General features: G+C 44.7%; 1 protein-coding gene across 1 annotated transcript in view; it reads left to right on the top strand.

The window, feature by feature from the left end:
- Window positions 1–7,210, top strand: part of LOC115320902 (luciferin 4-monooxygenase-like) — a 65,087-nt gene that overhangs the window by 6,212 nt on the left and 51,665 nt on the right. The gene's annotated exons all lie outside the window — the stretch shown is intronic.

Below are 7,210 nucleotides of genomic sequence, written 5' to 3'. Positions count from 1 at the left end.
TTGGTTCTCCTGTATCCATCTCCTGCAATCAAGATCAGCCACAATTATGCTGTACAGATATGGTGTGCCCGCCAGCGGGAATATCCAATCTCGTTACAAGCAAGGCCTAGGGTTGCTCAGACGTCGTTGACATCCACGAACCGCGTCTGCCAGCCTCACGTTGTTTGGTTGGCTTCTTTACCCGTACCGGCGGCGGATCCCCAGCCCTGGCCCCAGCCCTGCCTGACCTAGCTCGTGCAAAACAATCTACGTTCATGCGGCCTCTTTGGAATGCGTTCGGTACGATAGGTGACTATTGAAACGTCGGTTGCCTCCATTCACTGAAGTGTTCTTCGATGTCAACGCTCTTACCTTCACAGTGTCCGGATGGTCATTCTACAGGCGACGCTGCGAGACGCAAGCCTTTTCCGTTGTTTCAACTCGCAGTGTGATTCTTAAAATGGCCACTTTGTCACGTTTAAGATGCTGCACCTTCACTCTATCTCCGAGATGCATCCCAAGACAGTTCTAGTGGTGTGTAAAACGTGGATGCAGGATTCGGCTAATGGCCGTCACCTTGTCGAGTGATACTGTGGAGCACTGTTTCCAGAAAGGATCGTGATAACTGGAAGTGTGCTCGTCGTGATACCGTTTCGATTACCCTTTCGGCGACGCCGTGACCTGGAACCTCCCACAAGCATGTCAAAGTGCTGCGATGCTGTGCTTACTGCCTGGCTGCCGTGGAAGCTGAATCATACGACTTGTCCAGCGACGCGCTGGTGCTCTTTAACAACTGACTTAAGTGTGTGCGTACTAGAAGTCTTTCTAAGTGTACCACTTGCTGTGTGGTATATACCATGGAACTATTCCCAGAGTGGCCTAAGTGCTCGACAATTCAAGGAGGCAGTGTGCTCAGTCAAAGTGTCTTCAACATGTGTCTTAATCATGGTAATGCCTCCCTGCAACTGCTGTTACGGACGACCTGATACTAGTGGTGCTAATCAACTTGCGCTTTTCTTCGGCAGCCAAGCTCACCCCAGATCTCTTGCCGCTGTGACATTGGCTTAAGTTCTGACCCTTCACTGGAGGGCCAGGGTTGATCTCAACTGTGGCCGTCCATTGGGTCGTGTGATCATATGCCTCCTAGACAACGCAGGGAAACCGCAAGCTCACAAGACAGCACTGATGCCAGTTGTCTGCAAGAATTGTGCTATTGCCCTTCGATTGCTTCCTGCCGTAAAGTAACAGCGTTCTTTCTTGCTGTTGTCTTCACCGTTCTGGCAATCCCTCTATGTGTGCTCATGCATAACCCCCCCCCTACCAATTGTGACAAGCTCTAAAACTTCTGTAGGCATGCCACTCGCCACCCTCTCTACCAGTGAGGTAGAGCGGTGCCTATGTGCTTTACTGTGAATTACAAGCTTTTACTTAATTTCTAACCTGTGTGTCGTCCCTTCCCCCCCCCCCCCCTCCCTTTTTTTTTTTGGTGCTTTTGCAGGGCACTACAGAATTCTTAAAGGGATACGACAACAAAATTTCGGTGCTTATTTTTTGGTCTATATGTGTTGAAAGGAGCAGTATCACGTCGGACACACCAATATCTTGTTAAAAAAGACACGAAAAGGAATTTTATAATGAATTAAACGATTAACAAAGAGCACCTGGTGAATGTCGCTAACGCCTCGTTTGTAATGCCCGTCTAGCAACCTTGACAGCTAGTGACAGTGAGTGTCTTGCCTCTGGCCACGATGAGAGAAGAGCTGAAGGAGGAACTCTGCTCTCCCCGAGAATTCTTTTGTGTGTCCCAGAAGTCGCTACTGTCCCTCTACAAGATTACAAAAGCTTAACCTGTCGCTCTAAATTCGTACAAAGGCAGACGCTTTGATGACAGGAACAACTAGGCTATCCTCTCAATGTCAGCCTCGCCGCAGCTTTGCTCGTCCCGAGACAAAGTATGTCACGATTGCGTCGGATGTCACGTGCTCTGCTGGCTGCTCTCCGAGCGCTTGTCAGAGTGAGCCGTTGAGAACAAAAATACAGCCACCAGGCTGAAAATACAAATGTGCGATTGTCATTTATAAATTTTGTTGATTATATTCAGTCATATATTTTTGAGCATGACGGGTATATTTCAAATTTAGTTGAAGTATCCCTTTAATATGGACCCATGGTTTTTCTATTATATGAAGTTGCTTTTAGCAGGATAAAACGAATAAAGTGCTTTTAAATTTTAAATGCTTTTATCTTCTGTGCCGCAGAAATAAATATTATTTAATTCAACCGAACAAAAAACGGATTTTATATCCGTTAATTAAGAAACGGACACAGATTCCGTCAGAATTACGACAAAGTGTTTGTAAAATTACGGAAATTTTTTACAGTGTAGACTACAGCAGGTATTGCCCAGTATGCAATGCCAGGAATTAATTTCGAGGGAAAGGCCGTTCCCAAGCTTCTTAAGAACATGCATGGTAATGTCCTACTTATTATATAATACACTGGAGTGGATATAGTTAGGGTTCCATGTTTTCAGAATGTTTTTTTAGTGAAATTCCGAAGGTGTTTTCTCTTTTTGTGCAAGTAGAGGATAATATTTTTGTAGGTGAAAGAGTTCACATTGAACCCTGCGCTGCATCCATGCTATTTAGGAGCACGGTGATAGTGTGACGCTCTTCTTGATGAGAACAACGCACGTGAGAAAATAATTTCCGGTGCAGCCCAGAGTACTCACTCAGCAAATATATATACGGTGGCTAGGCTCGCACATAGAATGTTGAGTCCGCGCACAGCACCGATTCAATCGAAACATGCAGGGAGGCCATTTTGCTTCCCATTGGATTCCAGCTGACTGATTGCGCAATCTTTTCTCGATGGGCTAGATCCGAGCGATACGATATTGCGTTGCACCTTGTCACTGTTAGTGATGCCAGTGACGGTTCCTACGGTAAGCGTTGCGGGATACTCATTTTATCATACGGTGTGTCATATATCTAGGGTTGAGAGCATGCAATCACCGATCCAGTTGTTGCAGATAGACATGGATTACCCAGTCGGTCATGGAAGCACGTCGAATGAGAAGGACAGAGAATAAAAGCAAATATAGGGTTCTCTTAATAAAGCTAGTGAAAGAAGAACAATGATATGCTTCCCCTATAGGGAATTGAGCCCACAGCCTTTTGATTAAGAGCCCGATGTTCTACCCCTGCACCACTGAATGACACAACGAACGGCGTTTCATCTGGGTTCTTTTAAGTCACGCAGCTTTTGCGGAACATTCATGTGACTCACGTGGCGCTTGCACTCGCCAGTCATGCCCGGCGGCTGACGTGCTGTAATGGGCGGCTTCCTGCCATGCTTTGTCGCGTCTTAGCATGGACTAGCCAGAGTGGTTACAAGTGTGATTGAGCGCCCTGCGTTTAATTGCGGTTTGGTTGTACGAGAGCACGAGCAGGAGGGACACCAGTGAAAGCAACTCGCTTGTGATTGTACCATTACCAGCTAGTTCATGCTAGGGTAAGACAAAAGGATAGTGTTGTCGCACCTTCCCTTCCATTTGGCAGCGGAAAAAAAATTCGGATGACACATTGTGTGCAGGTGTGTGTCACGGGAGTGATTAAAAGCTCATGAACCCAGTTACAAGCTTCGCAACTCTTACTATACTCTGTGTCATCCGAGTTTTCTCGCAGGGTCAAGGTGTATTTATTTCTTTGTTGTGTCTAGTGCTTACCAGTGTCGCGCAGTCTATGTACAGCATCCTGCGAGCTTTGACTATACATGCGTGGCCGTACTGCCTAGGCGGCAGGCTGTCCTTTCCAGCATGTCATGCGCATACTTGTTTACACTTTGCATTGAGCAACTGTGTGTGTGAACAGTGTTAGTGACAGCCAGGCTAGCACTTGACGCTTTGTTCTTAGAATTGAAAGGCTGCCTTCAAAACGTTAAATGCAAGACGCATGTGCGTCGAAACAATGTGAGCCAGCGTACAAACAGTCGGAAAGATGGCTGCTCCGGCGTGCTGCACACAGCAGTTTGCGGCAGATGCTTTGGATCTTGCATACGTCAGGTCGATCGATTGGCTCCGCCCAGTTCAGGCAGATACGAGGAAAACTGAAATTGTTTTACGTTTAAGCTCTTGTTGGAATACTAAGCATTTGTATCATTCTCCAAACGACCTTCAAATTAAATACGTTGTGCTCGGATGCCGGAACCATGCATTGTGTCTAGCTTTTATAGATAATTATATTGTTCTCAAGAGTCGTTACTTGTGGCTCCTTTGGGCGAAAACTGCACTGCGGTTCAATGAGATGAGGGTTGCTGAGAGTCGATGTGGATTTGTTTGTAAATTCCAAGTGCTTTTTGACCAAAGATCTAGCTTCGAACACGAACAAAGCCTTCATTGAAGAACTGGATGAAGCTCGGGAGTGCGTCGTTTGTTTGGGGAACAAACCCTGTATTCCGTAATGGGAGCAACCAAAGCTAACAAAGCCGTGAATGAGCCGGAACAATTTTTTTTCAATCGGCGTTTGACAGTTCTTTAGGTATTGTTATAATCGCAACATGACTGAAATGATGGTATCCAAACAGTGTAAATTAATCACGTTCGAGCACCGCGTACAAACCACCGGTTGCACCACTGGTGGGCTCCCTCGACCTTGCTGTTCACAGGAGGAGAAATGGGAGGAAAGTGTCTAGGGCACTTTCCTCCCATTTCTGACCATTTGAAGCATGGAATCGTCAGTTTATCTCGCCTTTCTTAGTATTTTCTGCCACAGCCACCGACGTGGTAAAATATGTTTGTGCGACGTAAATCTGTATGAGTGACTTTTTATACGTGGAACCGAAATATCCTGACGCCTTCGGGCTAAACTGCTTCTAATGTAGAGAGAAGTGGAGTATGAGATTAGCTACTCATGCAGTGTTCTGGCACGGAGATTGCAGCTATGGATACTGGTTCACAGGAAAATATGTTTTGTTTCGCTGCAGTTTGTGTCATCCGACATTGCAGCACATCATACCTACGACAGACGGTGGTGCCTGTCTTGTGCTGAAGATCTTCCAAGGTGATCGGGGAAGTTACCGTACTTGTGAGCATGGGTGCTTCCATTACCCTGCCAAGGTAACCCCTAGACTTGGGCAAATATCGCCTCATATGCAATGCCAAAACTTCCTTTTGCGAGGAAGGTCATAACCAAGCTGCACCAGAGCCTGCGTGGCTACCCCTAGCGTGACATATAGCAGCGTCACTATAAGCGGCATTCTGTGTTTCCAGAATTAATCCTGTGTGGCATTTGGAGGGTGTTTTGTGGAGCTTACTTTCGTCAGAAATTTAATGTTTCTCAGAGCTTGTTTTGATTAAATTCTCAGTTTTTCAGGATAATTCATATAATAAATTTTCTTGCTGATTTTCCCGAATCTCAGAAAGTCAAAAGAAACAAAAATAGTAACCAGACAGAAGTGTATTAATTATTTTGTAGTCTCATTGATTAAAGAAGGACTTGCCTGTGCCTAGATGAGGTTGGTTGAGCTGAATATGTCGGTGTGACTCTAGATGCTCTACAGCTCGCAGTGCACCCTAGTTAATACCAACTCTCCCACGACAAAACTTGCAAACCAGGGTTACTTATCCAGGTGTCGGTACATTAAGCTATCAGTCTCCTCGATTCGGTCACTGAAAAACTTTGTTTTACCCACTTTTTTTAAAGGCTCTCTGACGTACTTGCTACTCACAGCCGTAGGTACCACGGGAACATGCTGCACGGCATGGCTGTGAAGGGTGAAATCTAGAAAGTTACGCCGCCTTCGCTTGTCCCGCAAAATCTGCGGGCTAATGGCTTCCTTCATGATAGAAACTGTACCTCTCTTCACGTTGCGAAGCCCAAATGGTTCTTTCTAAACTCTTATTTGTTTGGAGTATGGCTAGCACAACCACATCAGAGAACAGAATGGAACATATTTCTTTCGTGCTGCTGAGGAAACGTTGGGGTTCCACAGGCTCCATTTGTTGCCATCGAAATTTTTCTAATCAGTTGGAAACAACTTCTACTGCTAAAACCCAACCCCTCAACCCCCGACATCAGGTATACTGATGTCCCTTAGACTAGGGGAACACAACAACATAAGTAGAATCACTTCTGGACACTTAGGCATACATTGCCAAGATTACAGATGTCAAGCAGAATTAAAAAAATAATTACCTTGTAATAGTAAAAATAATAATCAATTAGGGAAATTATTGAAAAATTTCGAGGTAAGAAGAAAACTGTGTCACTAAACCTTGTCTAAATTTATTAGAAAAAAGAATTAGATTATTTTGCATCCAGATGAAACCAAAAATACCAAAAAAGTCGTATTGTTTAAAAAGACAGGTGCAGGTAGAGAAGAAAAAATACAAGTCTGAGTTGCAAGTCAGTGCTTCATGAATGCCTTTTCCTTTGTGGGTGCCTGTGCTTGGTTGCGAATTTTTCGCGCTGTGGAGGAGTATGCAACACCAGCTCGTCCAAACCTCCATCTTAACATATTTTTAATACTGCCAGTAGAAACTTTCACTTTGAAAATACGATGAGGACCGAATTTGAAAATGAAAAGTCGCCATACAATTTTTTGCGGACATAAGGTTTTTGGTTACGAGGTCAGTCATAGCTATTGGTGTCTTTAGCCAATTTTGAGACGAATTTGTGACCTTGAAAAAAATTACAGGTCTACTGTTACATTCCTCTTAGCCTCCTGAAGATGTAAATCATTGGATTGAACCCCTAGCACATTGTTTTGTCTCATAACTGATGCAGGTATCTTCTTTTTTTCCTCAACTCAGTTTGACATAGGAGCTGCCAAGGCATCCTGTCCCTTTCACGTGAACAGTGGCCAGCACTGGAAGAAGCAATCTTTGGACTGCTGTAATCCATTCTTTGCGCAAGTAAATAAATTACTTTGAATCAGAGACCTGGTGTTTGCACAGCAGCTCCACAGAACAGACAACACAAACACAAATGCTTCTGTGCCCAAAGCCTTCGTAGCTACTTGAACTTATTGATCTGAGCTTGCAGGTTACAATGTTAAGGCAAGATGCAGATATAGTTAACGTCTCTCTGAAACAAATTGGGGGCACCTTATGCTTGGATGTCTAGCGTGATCAACTTGGAATGTCCAGCCGAATTGAAACAAGGATCTAGGCAAACTGAAGCATGCAGCAGAATTGAAACTTGTAGCCGAACTGAAGATTTAGCCAAACTGA

This window comes from Ixodes scapularis, unplaced genomic scaffold (genome assembly GCF_016920785.2).
Source record: "Ixodes scapularis isolate PalLabHiFi unplaced genomic scaffold, ASM1692078v2 PGA_scaffold8__174_contigs__length_109621045, whole genome shotgun sequence".
Lineage (NCBI taxonomy): Eukaryota > Metazoa > Arthropoda > Arachnida > Ixodida > Ixodidae > Ixodes > Ixodes scapularis.
The sequence above is the reverse complement of the archived record's forward strand: the minus strand, read 5'-3'. Positions and strand labels throughout refer to the sequence as shown.